A 19,657-nucleotide genomic window follows, 5' to 3' on the forward strand; every position below is an offset into this window, starting at 1 on the left:
AGTTGGAAGGGGTAGGGGAGAATACTAGGGAAGGACACAGGGCAGGGGCAAGCAGACAAGACAGAGAGAGACGAGACAAGTTGACAATTGGACAAGACGACAGGCGCTTAGATAGTGGTAGAAAAGGTTTGCTAGATGAGTGCTTTGCTAGGAGGCAAAGCCACAGAATGGCACTATTTTCACAATGAAAACAGGAGAAAAACACACCTAAGTTTGAGAGTCCTGAAGGGTGGGGAAAAGTCCTAGGTTTCAAAATGCAATTGGTTTTAAATACTTTCACAATACAATTTTAAATACTTTCACAATGCAATTTTAGAAACAGGATAAAAACACACATAAGTTTGAGAGTCCTGAATAGTGAGAAAAGGCCTATGGTTCACAATGCAATTTTAAATACTTTTGCAGTGCAATTTTAAATACTTTCACAATGCAATTTTAGAAACAGGAGAAAAACACACCTAAGTTTGAGAGTCTTGAATAGTGGGGAAAAGGCCTAGGTTTAACAATGCAATTTTAAATACTTTCACAGTGTGATTTTAGAAACAGGAGAAAAACACACCTAAGTTTGAGAGTCTGCTCTTAAGGCTGCAAGGATCCAATTCTAGACCCTCTGTTTCATCCACCAGGATTTATGGGGCCTGCGACTAAGAAGTGGGAACTGGATGTGGACTAGGGATTGGGTCAAGGAAAAGGGACTGGGATGAGAAATAGGAGGAGAGAACAAGATGGGGAAGAGAGACTGGCATGAGGATGTGGATGAAGGACTGAAATAGAGGCCTAGGTAAAGGAAGCAGTACTGGGTAAGTGAGAGGAAGAAGAACTGGGGGGAGAACAAAATATTGCGAAAATAAATAGGGTCTGAGAAAAAGGAAAGGAGGAGGGACCGGGACTGGGTTGAGGAAAAGGATGAGGAATTGGGAGGGGGGACTTGGAGAAGGAAGAGGGACTTGGATATGGAAAAGTGGGAGGGATTAGAAATAGGAAGACATAGCTGGGTTGATGCAGAAGAGGAGAGGAAGATGGGCTAGGGCAAGCAAGAGAGACCAGTAAGAGGATGAGGAAGAGCATGAAGGACTGGGTTCAAGATGAGGAATTGGAGCAATCAGAGGGTTTGGGATGAGGAAGAGGGACTGTGATGAGGAAAAAGAAAAGGCACTGGTTTAATAAAGAAGATGAGGGATTTAAATAGCAAGGGAAGTGGGGACTGTGAAAAAGAAGAGGATGTGGTGCCTGTACACATAAGTACATTTGGCATTGGAATTTGGAAGAAGATGAGGGACTGGGACAATGAAGAGGATGCGTGAATGGTACAAGAAAAAAGATGAGAGTATCAGATTAGGAAGTAGATGAGGGACATGGATGAGGAAGAGGGACTTGGATAAGAATAAATAAGATGGACTGGAACTAGAAAGAAGGGCTGGGTTGAAGTATAATAAGATATGAAGATGGGCTGAGGCAAGGAAGAGAGACTGAGAAGAGGATGAGGAAGAGGAGGAAGGACCGGATTTAGGAAAAGGAATTGGGGTGATCAGAGGGTTTGGGATGACAAAGTGGTACTGTGATAAGGAAATTGACATTTGACTCTTTTGAATAAGCAGACAAGGGATTTGGATAAGGAAGAGAATGAGGGATTGTGAAAAGGAACATGTTGTGGAAACAGGACAAGGAATAGGAGTGTGGACAATGATGAGAGCCTGTGACAAGGGACTGGATTGAGGAAAATTGACTAAAATGAGAAGGAAGAAATGGTACTAGGAAGAGGATGAGGGATGGAACAAGGACGAGGGACTGGTATGAGGAAGAGATCCAAGTCCTGGAAAAGGAAGAGGAGGGGTGAGGAAGAGGAACAGGAAAGCAGAAGAGGACAAGGAGCTGGGGGAGCAGTACAAGAATGGGATGTGGAAGAGGAAGGGGGCAAGGAAGAGAAATGCAAAGAGGAAAAGTTGTGAGGGTTAGGAAGAAGAATGAAGAAATGGAACACATAAGAGGCACTAAGATGAGGATTAGGAACTGGTACAACAAATATGATATCGAATGAGGGAAAGGGCTAGCATGAGGAAGACATACTTGGACAAGGTTGTGGGTTGATGACAAGTAACTAGGACAAATTATTTAATAATGGAATTGGAAGAGGAGGAGGGATTCAGATGAGGAAGATAGCAAGGAAGAAGGTGAGAGGCTGTAATGAGGAAGAAAATGAGGAATGAGAAAGAGGAAGATTTACTAGGTATGAGGAAGAGGGACTGGGGGAAGAAAGGGGAACAAGATACAGCAAAAAGAAGATAAAGAGGGAATTTCATGAGGAAGAGAGACTGGCACGAGGAATAAGAGAAGAGTAAAGAAACAGGGAAGAGGGACACTAACACTCTCATCTTCTATGATCAAACACAATATATGCATAACAGCTATGCCACTCGCACACAGCAATTTTAAACCCCCTCCCTAAAGACATGAAACAACACAATGCAATGCTACTATTGTAGCTTATATACTAGCACCCTGGCCAATGCATCCTAGCAACATCAGTGCATAAATCTGCCATCTGAACACAACTGCCTCCATACCTTGGACATGGACTTCCAAGAAACAGACTCACACGCAGTTTCTTCCAGCTTGGATGGAGCAACAAAACAACAAAACTGTCTTGCATTTTTCCTCTCTCCCCTTTAACGTCACTGATCACCCTCTCTATCAGATCCATGAGAACACATGGGAAGCAGTTTGTGCTATGAATCCCATTAACATCACATAACAAAACATAACATAGCATTACATATTTATTTTTAATATTTATATATAGTTAAATTAATAACATTTGAATACATACATCACATCATAGAACATGACGTATCCTTCAAGAGATATAGGTCACTCATATAACATCAGATATCATTCACTGGCACCTGTGTTCATTACACAGTTGATTTGTGCTTCAATAACTGCAATTATCTCATACATTTCATTCCATAGCATAGTAAAATAAATTATACAGCCTTCGTGATTACCAGACATGAATGAGGCCTCTCTCCCCTTTAACATAACCTATCATCCTCTCTATCAGATCCATTAGAACACATGGAAAACATTTACATGGGAGCAGTTTGTGCTATGAATCCCATTACCATTACATAACATGACATAACAAAACATGACATAGCATATCATTGCATATCATAACACTGCACAAAGAACAATCACATAATCCATATAAAAGCCTTTGAACTCAGAAGCAATTGTCAGAAATTGTGCAGATATATGTTTCAAATTGGACCAACACCATCATTGAAAATCCTTTCACCTAAATTACAAAACACGAGCTGTACACAGAGGGGCTACCTTCCAACTCTGTGTACTAGAAATGCTATGCCCAAAAGCCTTAGAAAAGCCTTTACGCATTGCATACTCAGTAAACCCCATTGTTGTCTCTCCACCATTCAATTACTCAAACATGTAATTGTAATTGTAATTGTTTATTCATTTATAGAGCGCACCGAGCCCGTGGGCATGCCTGCAAGCATTTTCATGCCGGCACAAATGCTGGGGATCCCTATGGAGCCCGCTGGCTTTTTGCACCAGCAAAAAACAGGCAGACTATAAGGAGCAATTGTAAACGCTGTCTGCCTTGCTCACATGGCAGACAGCATTTACAATTACAACTGAATTCTGTCCGACATGCTCACATTTCATGCAGCATTCATTTTTCATTTTCAACACTGCTTTGCCATGCGTGCATCATCGTAAGCAGTGTTCAATACATGAAAATTAAACACTCTGTAAACACGCTTTGCAGATCAGCCCCTATGTCTCTGTCTCTTTTTATGTTGGTGTGAGTCACACAATCTGGCACACATTTGCTAGAGCCACCTCAGCAGATGCTGATAGCTGTGCAAACAGAAAGAATTAGATACCTTAAATGGGGCAGTGGCAGTGTTTTTTTTTTACAGTAGCACCTATTTTGAGGAAAGAAAATTATCTAATTATACTAACATTGTAAGTTATACTGCCATTGTTAATGTTTGTTTCAAATTATTACTTTTATAATATAATCACAATAAGAACACTGCACTTGTTTTACTGAGCAAAGCACATTGGCAAAACCTACGATAACCATATACATTTTTTTTTCCTGTTGGAAGAACATAATACCAAAATGGTCAGTCTAGTGCAATTGCACTCTTTCAGAAATACCCCTGTGACAAAGAGAAAATGAGCAAGAAGCACCAATGAGGGTTGCATTCTGCTTTGCATAAAATCAAAGCGCATTTTGCAAGCATAGGAAGGGCCACAGATCATACATGGCAATTATGTTCATAATAAAAGGGTTTTATTCCTGAATCACTATGCAAATGATACACACTGGGCTTGGTGCTCATTTAATTTTTGACAACACTCAACATTCAAATGATTATAACATGAAGCATGTGCAATGATTAAGTAAGACAGCATGAGAATTTGGATGTGAAACTAAAAGGTCGTACCATCATTTTACTCCATAGTGGTATTCGGATATAATGCTTCCTTCGCTAAAATCTCCAACTTCATTATTTTGACAGTTGTGTTGTGAGAATCAGCTGAGTCCAGCACTGTGTGCTGCTATCCCTTTCCCGAGTCTGGCAATTGATGACCTTTGACCCAAATCATTTCATATATAGATAACAGCATTTATGCTTTCATTTCCCAAGATGGGGTAATGTTTCCAAAAGTTGTAAATCAAAGGTACTGCTAGAGTTAATACACCAACCCTTGATAAAATCGGATCCATCGATGTATCTGCAGTTGTAAAATGACATATGGTATTACATGTATTATTTGCTGTGGTAATTGAATTACCATCAGGAATCCCCACCAGCGTAAAATATGGTATATTTGAAACGTTTTTACTACCTCAATACATTATTTCAGATTATGGCTGGTCTTATTACCATACCCATATGTAGCTGCTGGAATGAGGTGTGTGTCTTGTGCTGTGAATAGCATTAATACATATTGGGGAATTTTGGGTTTTTTCCTGCATGGTGCCATATCATGGCAGCTGAATAGTACTGATATCATTGCCAGACATATTTATTTTGAATCACAGGAGGAATGTATGTGCCTACAGAAAATGATGAACAGCATATTTACGTCTTGTAGTACATGTTGCTTTGAATGTAATTAACTCTGACAACATCTATCACGGAACTGCAAAAATATTGTGCACCAATAATTCAGAGGGATCATTTACCATCAGTGGTATTTCCTATGGCATGAGCCTGAAATTAAAGCGCTATGGGTTTGTGGGTGGCACATCAAAAGACCGGGGAGGTCATCAGGCACCTAGTGAGAAAAGGCAAGCAAAGTCTAATGTGTTTCCTTTCTTAATCGTTTTTATGAGTCAAAAAAGCTTCATGGGCGATAGAGGGGTATATTGGGCATCATGACAAGTCCGCTGGTTGCCGCCGGACTCTAGTTCCGTTTCCGCCGTCTGTGATCCCAGTGCCACCGTCAGTGCTAAAAGTGATTAGAAAAATTAGTAAAATTAGATTTGGGACTATCAAGTCTCTGTCCATCCTTACTTTTTGCCATCCATGAACCTCTTCAGGTTCTGAGGAAAATACAATTCTGGGAGATCATGCCTGCCTTAAAAGTAATGCCTGCACGCTTAAATCAACACCACAGTGCAAAATAACCCAGTGCAAATAACATGAAATTTGTCTGATATGGTCAAACTGCAGTGATTAATCGAACTGCTAAATGTGAAATTGCTTTAAACAGTGCCAGAGTGGAGGCAGGTAAACCACCTGAAACAGCTTTAACATCACCATGTCAGGTGGACACCAGGGCTTGCATGACCGAATGAAAATCAAGAGGAGGGATACAAGGTTTTATCTGCTGCTACAAAACCAATTTGTAGCAACAGGATTGGGCCAGCTTGTTTATGCAAGATTTGAGATTCAAAGCCAAGTCAAAAGTGAAGCTAAATGATTGCCCTTGTATGGGAGGATAGGTCTAAAAGACCCCCCTCCCAGGCAAGCCCCACCAATGTGAAGTTTGTGGCTCGTCAGGGGCCCCCCTGTCACCAGGGCCCAGGTGACGGGGTGACTACTGATCGACACACAGGACTGATCATGCTGTACCATGGACACCATTTTGGAAAGCATCAGGGCTCCATTTTAGATACTGACAATCTGAAACCCAACGAAACAGCCTGCCTGCGAATGCTGCAGCTTGGCCCCCACTCACAGAGAGCCATGCCCTTCCCCTTGCGCCTCTGCTCCATGGCAGATCCACCGAAGGCCCGTTCTCACGAGCAACCAGACACGAACAAGTATCAGAACAAACACTGTATCATTTACCTTCCGCAGTACATCACTTTTCCCCGAAGTGACCTGACTCGCGGTTCAAGCCTGGAAAATAACAGAAAACCATCCTAACAGAACAGGCCTCGACCCTGCATCTAACCCGTAACATGTAAAAATATATGATGTCAATACCTACTTTGTATTAACCCTTGACGATTTTTAAACACACTCCAATGCCTGATGGTTTACAAAGGTTGTTATATCAAATATAAACACTAATGTTAAAGAAAGAACTAATTCATACATTTTGGTAAAACAAGCATGGTCTTAGCTCATATACGGTACCATGTGTAATCACCTAGGGGTAACTAACGAATGCTGCTATGTACAAAGGAAGGCAAACAGAGCATTACTGCAAGCATGCCTGTGTGTGTGTATGGTTATGTATGTGCATAGAGGGACACATTTAAATGTATAAGCCAGAATGAAAATGTATTATCGTCTCTGAATGTATTGCTTCCATGCTTCTGAGTACACCATCAAACCTAATGCTACCTCATGTGTTATTCAGCTACTACCATGTGACATTGCTAAAATATAGTCGTCCAATGTTTAATGATGTATGTAACACTGCCAAATTATCGTAGACAGATATAAAATAAGATACAAATGTATAGATGATAGAAATGTGTGATCGTTTTATATTACCGACTTTATTAATCATCTCCTTGTTTTACATAGTGTGCAGCCTAAGCACAGAGAATTGCGCACATACACACGCACACCCAAGGCTATCTCCCCTCCCCTCCCACCAAGGCACACCAGGACAAGCTGGTGTGCGAACAGCACAGCCTCACCTCCCCCCATTCTGCTGGACCCGCTTCAAGTATTTGCCTACCCCCATTTACGAGACTGCCATGGTCGGCCAAATGAATTATTTACAACCCGGTCCTAAAACCCCACCACCCCAAGAGGCCAGAGGTACACCCCCGCTGGTCCAGTGGCCCTCCGGTTCACCCTAAGTTAATGGGCCTTGTGAAACAGATATTCAACCCTGTACTAACACATCTTAAAGTAATTCTTCACTACATCTAACGATACCTGAATGACAGTGCAGCCCACCTCATGCCCTCAGACCAGACCCCCAGGTTTATGACACCCGGCCAACTGTCAGAGGTAACAGTGTCTTGATGTATTGGTAAAGCCTTGCATTATATGTATTCCTCTTGTGTCTTATTAACCTTCAGAGTAACCTATTGTAGGATTTACAGGACAACCGGAATTATCTAAATGAATGAATGTTGTGTGTGTGTCCAAAACGGCAGAAAAGTCAGGGCACCCGTTCATCAACGACACTGACCGCGCCTGGCCTGGCAGCCCCACCCCGATGAGCCCAGCTGACCTATCCACCCCACGTTGGCACCACGCTGATGTCCACCAACCACGGAGCGGCTTTTCACAACTGCACCTATAGTTAGTCGACGCCACCCAATCCCCAGGATTATGTGCCCCCTATAGTGTGTAGGTTTCTATGACGAAATTCTGTAATAAATCTTTGCTATTGTCAGACAGAGCGCTCTCGGAGCTTGCAGAGTCCTTTGCATGCCCTATTTGATTAGATAAAGAACCTTTTTACTTTTAACCGCACTTGGTCCTAGCCTCATTCCCTTTTGGGTGTGTCACTTATTGCCTCTCATTGCGGGGAGGTTAATGCCTTTTTGGGGATGCTTGCCTTCACCCTTCAGAAACAAGGGTAGGTGAAATAACAAAAGCAAAAAGAGTAGATTATCACAATTGGACTGGTTGTGCAGAATGTGAGGAATAAATAAATGGGATCTAATCTTGGCTTTTTTGAATTGTAATTTTCCTAATATCAGAAACAACATAATTCTGCAGTGTCTTTTGTTCTGTTTTAATGAATACATATAGGCCAGAGGTTCTATATTTGCCATATGTCAAATAACCTCAATTACTGCATTATCCGTTTCAGTCTCCTTTTGACTATGTTGCTTGCCCTGGCTTCCAGAGTCACAGGTAGCATGGATATTTTGTTTTATGGACCCTAAAAAAGGGGCAGAACATTCATTCACCAACCTATGGAAATCATATCATGGTTTATCATATGATGCTATTAGTCTAGCATCAGCTCGTCTATTCTGACCATAACCGGTTGCACCATTGTCTTGTCTACAATGAATCATGATGATGCATGCACTACTGCCACAATGTATGCATGTGTGGGAACAACTAGTAACTGATTAAAAATGATTGTGTATGAAGTGGAAGACTACAAGAAACAATTTCATTTTAGGAGTAAAATGAGTCTTAAGAATTATAGAAATATAAGCAAGAGACAGGTCAGCCTATGAAGATGTTACTTTTCATTCAGTTCTGGCACTGCTCTGAAAATGGCAGACCTGATAATTGCCCATTCCAGGGCACCAGAAATAAATCTTCCCCATTCCCATTGATCCCCATAGGGCTCAATGGGAATGGGGTAGCCGCATGCACAGGCACCATTTGTGAATGGTGCCGGTGCATGTGGCATGTTGGCATGTTGTGCTCGCGGGTGCCGCTCTGCCCGACATGGCGGGCAGAAAGGCACACGCGAGCACAACTCATAGTTTGCCGGTGCGGGAATTACAGTACCGGCAAGCTTACCGATACCGTAGTTCCCGGACCGGCAAACTTGTAATGAGGCTTTTTAGAATTGTCATTGTTATTATTCTACATTTTCATCACCAGTTGGACATTTGAATATGTCTAACATTGTGCAAAAAAACACAAAGACATGGCCCTTCTAATGCTCCTCAGAAAAAAGATCTCTCTTTTTTGTTCATGGGTGGCTTGTCTCATGTGGGATCAAAACACAGGGATTGAGCCCAGGCTATACCACCCTTCCACACAGACCAAGGAAGAGTAGGAACTACAGTGAGATTGTATGATATTATTCAACAATACATATGGTCACGAAACCTGTATTGCGGTTAAAAAGTCATGTATTCACATTTACATCAAGAAAATATAAAAGGTTCATACCATGTGCAACAAAGGTATATGCAAAGTATAACACACATTTATTTTAACAAAATTGCCGCTGCCAAACGCAGTGTCTGAACACTAATTTGGGGGTATAGTCCAGCACGGATGTAGATTCCCAGTACCCGTGTGGGGGTTAGTATCAGTGTCAAAAACAAACACACTACCATAGGTAAATATCAAATAGTTTCCCTAAACAGATCGACACATTGGTGTTTCTAGCTCAAACAGCGAGCTATGTTTTGCATCAGTTCCCATTATGGATTTTCCCTCTGAGCTTTAGTCAGGACCTTCAGCACAATATGATGTACAACAATCAGGTGCCCCAGTTATGGGGAACCAGCCTTAAGGATCACTAACAAAAAATAAAATTAAACTGTGCACATCTTTAAGTCCTTCTAATGTTCCATCAGACAGCTTGGTAAAATCAATTGTGATAAATCATCTGGTCATAGTTTTCTGGGATGATGTGGCTAACACATTTTGGAAATTGCACAAGATGGTCTGGCCCATACTGGGCTGAAGCCTTGTTTGGCTTATATGTGGTCTTATATTTTCACTGTAGCTTTGAGCTGTGGTTGTGCATAATCAACCTCCACCCATTAAAGGTGCTGCTAGCAACAGCCAGGGTCTTCAAACACTTGTAGCACTGGAATACTCTATTTGGCAAGTTATTAGAAATGCTAGAATGGATTAGAGAGGAGGCTTTTCATGAAATGTCTACACTCTTCTGCTCCTATCCCTAACAGTACCACTTGAATGATCAAGAGGCCTTCCTAGGACCTTTTCTTTCTGATGCAATGCATCTGCCAGAAGTCTTTATCTGCTTCATCCCAGGGTACTAATAGTGTCTTTATTCAGTTGAAGACTCTCAGGCATTTTGCAAATGAAAAAAGAAGAAGAAAAAAGATGTCTGCCATAGAATGGGATATGAAGCTTGGGAACATCAATAATTATAAATCATTTGGTACGAGTTTCCTGCGATGATGTGGTTGATGCGTATTGTAAATTGCATAAGATGGTCTACTGGGCTGCAGCATTTCGTGGTTTATATGTGGTCTTATATATTCTCTGTAGCTGTGAGCGGTGGTTGTGCAGAGTCAACCTCCATCCAGTAAAGGTGCTGCTAGCAACAGCCAGAGTTTTTAAACATCTGCAGGATTGGAACATTGTATTTGATCCATTTTTTGAAAGGCTAGAGAGGTTCAAAGAGGTGACTACTTTTTTTTTTGGCATTGTCTTTTTAGAGTTGCCATTTTTTGTATTTTATATTTTTGTCACCAGTTGGACATTTGAATATGTCTAACATTGTGTAAGAAACCACTAAGACGTCACCCTGCTAATGTTCTGTCAGAAAGCTTGGGAAGATCGGTTATGATAAATCATTTGGTGACAGTTTCATGGGATGATGTGGATGATGCGTATTGGAAATTGCATTAGATGGTCTGGTCCAGATGCTGGCTACTTATAGCCGGCACCAGCTGAGATGCTTATTTGCATAGCTATCTGTAGGAGGTGGGTGCACGCCCCGACCACATTAACATTCCTTTGCATATGCATCAGAGTGCTGATGATACCAGGACACAGAGGCACATATACACATGCCTGAACTTGCAGGTTGCACAAAGGTCCATTCCCACACGCATTGCCAGGTGGTGGACAACATGCAGCCATGTGGAGCCTGTGGCCATCGTACGGATGCGCTCGTTGTGATTGTGGGTATTCCGTAGGACACTTATCTTTTGGTTAATTGCAAGCATTGCAAGGAGGACTGTGTACCGCTGAGTCTGAGCGCAATTTCAGGAATAAAAGAATACCACCCAAATACTTAGCAACACTATCATTATTAATGTTCACTTTTGCACATTCCTACAACCCATTAGGGAAGGGAAGGGGTAGCATAATTCCATACTTATTGTGGGGAAATGCGATTTCTAGAAACTTGTTTGCTAGCGAAGGAAGAGATCGCTGTGTCACTGTCACGTCTTCCATGACACGATTTTGAGGATGGCGGCCTGCGACATGGGGAAGGAGTATACGTGCAGGTGTGCCACAGCCATTTAATTTTGTCCAAAACATTTGTTTGTACGCAACTTATGTTAAGGCTTTATATCATAATAACTTAATAAACCAGCTGCTATCTCTATATGAACAACAGATTTGTCATGTACTAACCTCACAGATTGCACTAAGTGCTTATATGAAATAAAATTACAGTGCTAAACTTATGAAGGCAAACTATTGTTCTTCTTTTTATATTTTTTCATGAATAAAATATGTGATATGCAAAAAATTGGTGAAGCCATGGTTTCTATTTTAAGTGGTTTGAGATAGAGTAAGCGCCATTCCTGTTGACCTCTAATTGAGTGGATTGAGAAAGGGGTAGTTGATGTGACCTGCTCACTTTTCAGTTACAGAACTTGTGAGGGGGCACAATTGTTCGCCATTTTTTTTTTACTTTGCCTTCAAGCCTCTTCTTTTTTCTATTTGCACAGTTTCTTTCCTTTGCTATGCGCAAATGGTGTTGTGCAAGGATTGCACTTCTACTGCCTTGCTTTCCTTTGCTTTCCTTCCCAACATGTTTTCTTATAGAAAACAGAATGTGTTTGGTGTACATGCAGGAATATATAGTACATAATGTACGCTTCACACTACAGTGCATACCAATGGGGTTACTGTACAAAGTTATTCTGTTATGAGGGACATTTCTTTCCTGCAACTGGAAGGTGCTTGGCATTGCCGTGTTTCAAAAACACATGTTACACATAGGTACTATTGCATACTGCAACATCTGTGCAATCATTAGAGACTGTTCTGCTTCTTTACTACATTGTACCAACATTTTGCTGTAAGCTCTTGCCAGTCGTTACTCTGCCCCTTACTTCGTTGTTCCCATGTACAGTAGCAGTACGGTACGATTGGTGAAGGGAGACGTTAATTCTGTTGTTGATGCATTCCCTTAGGGTGTCCTCCCAATGACTTTCTCCTGTTTGCTTTGTACATAAACATTTTCGACACCTACTCCATTTTGTCTTGACATGTTTTGCCATGCTGCTGTTTTCATAAATGTTTTGCTTTTGGTGATTGGCACCACTATGTAAGAGAGCAGGTGCCTTTCTGAGCAGAAAGGGGAATAGGGGGTGCCTGTACGGTTGTGCGCTCAGGGCAAGAAATGAGAATGCATCTGGAAGAGATAAAGCTTAAAGCAACGGTAAGCAGGAAAAAGTGGGTACCCCACCCCACTTGTTGAAATGAACTCAAAGATGAAGTTTCCCAACCCGCACTAAAAACCCCTCTGATATATTTGGAGAATGACTATACTCACTCAAAAGAAAATAGATTTGTGAAAAATATTAACATTTATTAGACTGGTAATAATTGGTAGTTTGTGATTTAATGGCAGCCAAAAGGCGCTAAGATCCACACTAACTCAACAACATAGTTAGATACTATTCTCAAGTTAACACGGTATACCAAAAGAGATACAATAAAAATGGCTATACATTCAGTGCTTCATGTTTCAGAAAATAGATTGTAACATAGAACACATGAGAAATACCTCAATATTGCATACAAAACATGAGAAATACCCCAATATTGCTCTTGATGCATTATACCAAATGAATCGCAAAAAGACTACCAGGGAAACGTGAAAAAGTACCAACACGTGTTTCGACCTTCTATCGGGTCCTCCTCTTGGTTTAAATGAAATAATTTTTTGAGTTTGAGTTTTAGAGTAAACTTGTACAAATCAATTTGCACTTCTATCAAATCAGCTGGAGATGTGGGGGCAAACGAGAGACCATAGTTTAATAACTTAATTTCGTCTTGATTTAATTCTAGATCTGAAAAGTTAATCACTAGGTTTTGAGAATCGATTTTGGCACTCAGGTTTTGGAGCTTGATCTGAGCAGTCTGGTGTTGGTGTTTGATTGCATTTCTCTACTTTGCTCCTCCTCCTCTTCTGATGAGTAATATTGGTTACTCTTTATACTTACAGAACTTTTAGAGCTCATCTGTTTTCTTGATTAAAATGTGTGTTGGATAATAATGCTCTTATTGTATGCAGGCCAGTCTTAAAATGTTCTTGTTTTAACCAATGGGCGTTTGTTTTCGAGTGCTATTGAAATAAATTTGGTAATCTCAGTCAACACAATTCAATATTGCTATCTAGTGGCCAAACATATCTTCATTTCAGAAATTCAATAATTTAATTGGACAATATTTTTCTGTACCTCACAATAATAATGATAGGGCAACATTATGCAATTATTTGAACTACATTTCAATATTTTGCTCATAGTGAGTTCAGTTGTAAAGGTGTCTTTTGAAAAGAACACAAAATAGGACTCAGCATGGTAGAATGGGAAAAGGAGTACCTAACCAATGCTCAAATGGTGATCAATTATACCCAATTACTGGATATAAACACCCTACAATTAAGGATGGAGACAACAATAAAGATCCAATTTAATATGAGTTGCTGTAAATGTCAATTAAATTATTCTTATCAAGTTTCAGTCTCAATAAATGTTGTATCGCCAGGCAATAATAAACATGTTCCTAAACAGTAACATCACTAAGAGTGCATTGTGACAACAAAATATGAATCCCTTTCTTGCCAGGACATACCACTAAAACTCAACCAACAATACATGTCATTTCTTATTCACATTATGACCTGTAGGTTTTTAAGAGCCCACTGAAATTAATTTACCTTAAATGTAACCCTCATTCACCTCCTCAGATACCTCAGGTATACAATCTATACCAATGAATTAACAATATGTGAGAGCAATACAATGTCTTTTATTGTATTGTACTGTAGTCATGCATATAGTACCTTTACCCATTTGTATGGCCTCAAGGCTCTTTGAGTTAGGAAAACCCTCTGGCACTGAAGTCCAGGTATGGGAAGTTCTAAAATGAGGATTAAGGTGTGTGTGTGAATTTTACCAAGATTAGGACATGGGAAGGCTGGCTAGACACCAGTAAGCAACACAAAAGTTCAGGCATGTGGGTGCGTGGAGAAGGAGGTTACGACAGAGCACTTTTGGAGGAGACTCGATATGTGCTGTCATGACCCTTGCCCCTGGCCCTCACTGGCTAGTCAGCCTTCCAGTTAGGGCCAGGTCAAAGGCCTTAAAACCTCATCCAATACTCTCTTGGAGCCAGTCCTGGCGCCTCTGGCGCCAGGCTCATAACCATCATGAAGAGCGGGGGTTCAGCCAACATGGAGGCACAGACATAGCTCAGTTACAAGGAACTGAGCTATGCGGTCTAGTCTTTTGGGTGTGACAGGCCTGGGACTACTTTATCTGGACTACTTTGGGTGTGGCAGGCCTGGGACTATTTTACCTGGACTACTTTACCTGAGACTATTTAAACCGCACCCAAACAGCAGAACATGCTTTGCGTTATTCTGCTGTGGGCAGTGTAACGCTCACCGTGTCCAGTTCTTTGATGCCAGCTTACCTGAAATCAAGGACCTGCAGAGAGAGAAAGAACACTACGAAACTTACCTGGAACAGTATCCTGTCTTCAATCCATCGCCGACTTCAGTTCCACTCACCTGAAGGTACGAACTCCATCATCCGGCACCACATGCATCCTGGAATACCATAATCCGAAAGAGGAGAAAAAAAGACAGCATTAGTAAGCGGTTACTCACGGTTCCTCCCTGATGAAGAATGCCACATTTTTACCTGGGTAGTCATCTCCTGGTCAGTATCATTGTTGGAACATTACTGCGCTCGGCGAGGAACATCGCAACTTGCAAGGAGGGAAAAGACACAGGTTAGCAATATAAAAGGCGAAACAGCGCTGCGCATCGCGCATTACACAATGGACAGCATCGCGCACACTGCGCTTTCGCCTACCGGCCCATGCTCATCTTCAAACTGCATGACAACACCAAAATACCTTTCCATACCTAAAAGGAAAGAAGCAAGACATTATTATTCGAAGTAAGAGGAACATAAGAACTGCATATAAAGACTGTAAAGCAGCAAACCTACGGAGTAGCAGCAGGCCTGGATTCCCACAGGGGTGCTTGCACCAGTGAAGTAACGGTCGCTGCTCGACCCCCACATCTACGCGCCCCTGCCACGAGGAGCAGGACGGAGAATCCACCTTTCACAACATTAAGGTGAGGCGAGGGCCCAAGTGGGAGGAAGGAGTTGAGGCCAAGGGAGGTGGGAAAACATAAAGACACTCTGGTATTGAATCCAGCTCTCCTATATTGCAGACCCATCTTTAACCAGAGGCCTTACCAAGGGACCGGGAGAGGGTTCAAGAGTGCAAATCATCCAACCAGGGCTGGGTGGCGTCCCCGTGGATACCAGGTGAGCGTAACATGTACCCAGCTAGACCAAATTTGTCATAGGTTGTTGCTGTATTCTAATGGCAGAAGTGTTGAGGCAGGTCTGGTGTTTCAGTGCGAAGTGGCTATGTAACCAGCTAGATCAAATGTTGTCATAGTCGTAGCTGCATTCTAGAGTGCGTGGACTGCTAGCCATGCTTGCAGAAGATGTCCACCTGAAGTTTTGCTTTTTATACATACCTTAAGCTCAAATGGAGATTATTATTGAAGTTGCTGTGTCATCTGATCTTCTGTGGGGAATGAGAAGCCAGCTACCTTGAGAGACATTAAAAGACACTATGGGTAGGCTACCCTTAAGCCTACCAAGTGCAATAGACTGGTTGTCCCAGAACATCTTTTAGATGGGACACACAGGCTACCATAGAAACTAGGCTGTGTGCATCCCCTCTCCTACCCCCAAAATCCACCTTAGAGCATCACATTTCCTATCCCCAAACTCAATCTAAGTCTGTCATATTTCCTATTCAAACCATTTATGTGTGTGATGTTTCCTGCCCCAAACCTTCTGTGTGATATATTTCCCACCCCCAATAATCTGTCTAAGTACATCATGATTCCTAACCCCCAAAATCATCTATGTGCATCACATTTCCTATCCCCCCATCCTGGTAGGTGCACCACGTATCGTACCCCCAGAAAAGCTTCAATTCGAGCCTTCTGAGTGCTTTGGTAAACCCTTTCAATGTGTAAAATGAGAGGGGCTACCATTACTGTTCGTCTTGTGTGTAGCTGAGGCAGGTGTAAGGACGGGACCCCATTGCATATTTCACTTTCTGACGCGCTGTCCAGCAACTTTTTATTGATAAGGTAAAAGCTACCTTCAGACTACCATTAGAAAAATGAATCCCTACAGGATACATTTTGTCAGTATTCTTGTTGTTGTACAGTGCTGAAAGATCTGCTGCTTTAATCTACCTATGGTGGATGCAATGTGCATCATTGTAAACATGGCCTGTACACTCATAAGCTATGATATGATATGATTGGTTATTTATAACGTGCTTAATACCCAGCGGTTTCTAAGCGCAGACCCGTCTTTCTTTCTAATGCAAGCACGTTGCCCCTGAGCTATCCTCCCAAGACATGTTGTGGCAAAATATATCTCCTTATCAACATAATGAGTTGTATGCCTTTTGTGTTAGGTACAAGTTTGCTTTGATACTGCTAAACTGTCGGGCTTGCTTCTGTCACGTTTTGCCAAAACCATTTTTAGTTGCTATAAGCCAATAGGTCACTATCTTGGCTGTCATTAAGAAACTAGGTGAAAGAACATCCTACAGAGGTAGTAACCTTGAGAAAGTTGTGTACGCATGTTCTCCCAATTTTCAGAGCTGTCCTTATCATGTTAAAGAATGGGCCTCTGTAAATAATGTGTTTGACTTGATGCGCTGATGGTACACCTTCACACTGCAAAACTATCATTGTGTTCTCTGGTGTTGCAACAACAGTTTACTGCTCGCTGATCAATGTGGGCCTCATTACGACTCTGGCGGTAGGCCAGAGTCGTTTTTTTCCCGGCGCCCTGGAATGGGCAATTACCAGGGTATTACAACCCCAGCAGACCCAGTAATTGCCCATTCCAGGTGCCGGAAAAAATTCTTCCCCATTGCCATTCGAGCCCCATAGGGCTCAATGGGAATGGGGAAGCCGGATGCACCGGCACCATCCGTGAATGGTGCCGGTGCATCCGACGTGTTGTGCTTGCGGGTGCCTGTGTACATCTCGTAGTCTGCCGGTCCGGGAAATATGGTACCAGCAGGCTTACCGGTACCGTAGTTCCCGGACCTGCAAACTTGTAATGAGGCCAGTATCTTGATCCAGTCCCATCTTGATCCAGTCCCTCTGCGGTCACTGTCACCATGTGAGCTAGCGGATAGACTATGTGCATATGTTTACAGAAATAATCTTTTAGTACTGGTGATCATGCCAGGATCTTAATGTCCTCAGATGCAGAGATCTAAACCCTTCATGGGTAGCGACCTTCTCCGGTTTAACAACTCAATCATGTTGTTATGCTGTTGGAAGCAGCAGCATCAAAAATGAATTGTCTGATCATATCAGGAAGTTTGCAATGCAGCACACAGCCTCTATGTAATGTAATGGCAGGTGCCCCAAAAATCTACAGTGCAGCTTGTCTGTAAAATAATACGTAATCATCCGAAAAGAACGTATAGGAGACAGACCGATAAAGTGTGTTGATGAAGACAAGTAGAGCGCTTTTATTTGATCATCCTTTAGTTGTAATCATTATCGTTTGCAGGACGACTAAACAAATTACATCATATGTTTTGAACAATTTTAGAAACATATAAACTATTTAAAAAACAGAAATATAAACTCAATAGTGCTATTTGTTTTACTATAAACAGTTATATACATTTTTTTTAATTGTTTAAAAGCATTTAAAAATTCAAAGCTTTTTAAAACGATATGCTTAATTCATCAGTAATATTTCGAGGCAGCAGACGGCAAGCAAAATTTCAGATTTGCACATTAACGGATTTATGGTTTAAAAATGGTTTGCATTACATTGATTGTGTTTTGAACAGATTTTGACATTTTGGGCGCCTAGATTTCATCAAGAATTCGTGAAATTAAAAATAAATTTAAAAATTACTTGACCAATTGTGACTTATTAACGTTTGAAATGTATTTATATAGAGCACATGCCTAGAATGAACTTACATTTTTCATACAACTGTGCTAAGAACATATCAGTTTCACAGTCCATACTTTAAGCCATTGCATCTAAGGACACATACTCTCTTACAACATGTGCCTACAGCATGCACTGCTACGACATGCACTTCTACGAAAGGTATTCCAATGACAAAAGCTCCTATTGGCTGAGCTCCTATGCCACACACGCCTATGACACACTCTCACGAGATGTTCCTACGACATGTTTTATGCGCTACTACAACATGCGCTCTTACAATACACCCTCCCTACCACAATCTCCTACGACACGTGCTCCTATGACACACACTCTTATCACACACACTCTTACAACAAGCTCTTAGTACACAAGGCCCTGTGACCCACACTCCTATGAAATATGCTATGGCATGCCACTACAACACACATTCCTACAACACCCTCTTACCACTTACCCCCATGCCATACACACCCACAGCACATAGGGCATCATTAAAAGTCCGGCGGTAGCTGTGCTGGTAAAACCGGCATGCTGCCGCAGGACTTGTGAATTTTTCCGCCACCTGGCTTCACGGAAACACTGGGGTGTACGACCCCGGCGTTCCTGGAAGTCAGGCGCTGGAAAATCATTAACCCCCATTCCAACTTTAGTCCGATAGGACTCAATGGGAATGGGGATGACAGAAGCACTGGCACCGTTAATAACGGTGCAGGTGCTTCTGTGAAAGTCTGCTAGCGGCTGCCATCCCGCCCACCAGGTAAGACCTGGCAGGTCGGGAGGGCAGCCGCCCGTTGACTCGGAGCTTGTCGGTCTGGTAACAACAGTGCCACACTGTTGTTACTGGCCCGGCACACTCCTAATGAGGCCCATAGTCCTAGAACACACTGTTACAACACACATTCTTACCGTACACACACGCTCCTACTACACGTGCTCCTGCAACACAAACTCTTGCGAAACACGCACCTACGACATGTGTTCCTATGATAAACACTCCTTTGACACGATCATATGACACACACTCCTATGACATGTGGTCCTACAACAAGAGGTCCTATGACACATGCTCATGAGACGCATTCCTAGGACATACACCCCTATGACACACTCTCTAAAGAGACATGCTCCTATGACAAGTCCACCTATAATAAGTGCACCTAGGGCATGTGCACCTACAACATGTGTTCCTATAACATGTGGTGCTACAACAGGTGCTCAAGCAACATGAGCTACTATGACAGGAGCTCCTACAACATATGCTCCTATGACACACTGTCATGAGAAATGCTCCTGCAA

This window comes from Ambystoma mexicanum, chromosome 9 (assembly GCF_040938575.1).
Source record: "Ambystoma mexicanum isolate Mex_15411 chromosome 9, UKY_AmexF1_1, whole genome shotgun sequence".
In the NCBI taxonomy this organism is placed as follows: domain Eukaryota; kingdom Metazoa; phylum Chordata; class Amphibia; order Caudata; family Ambystomatidae; genus Ambystoma; species Ambystoma mexicanum.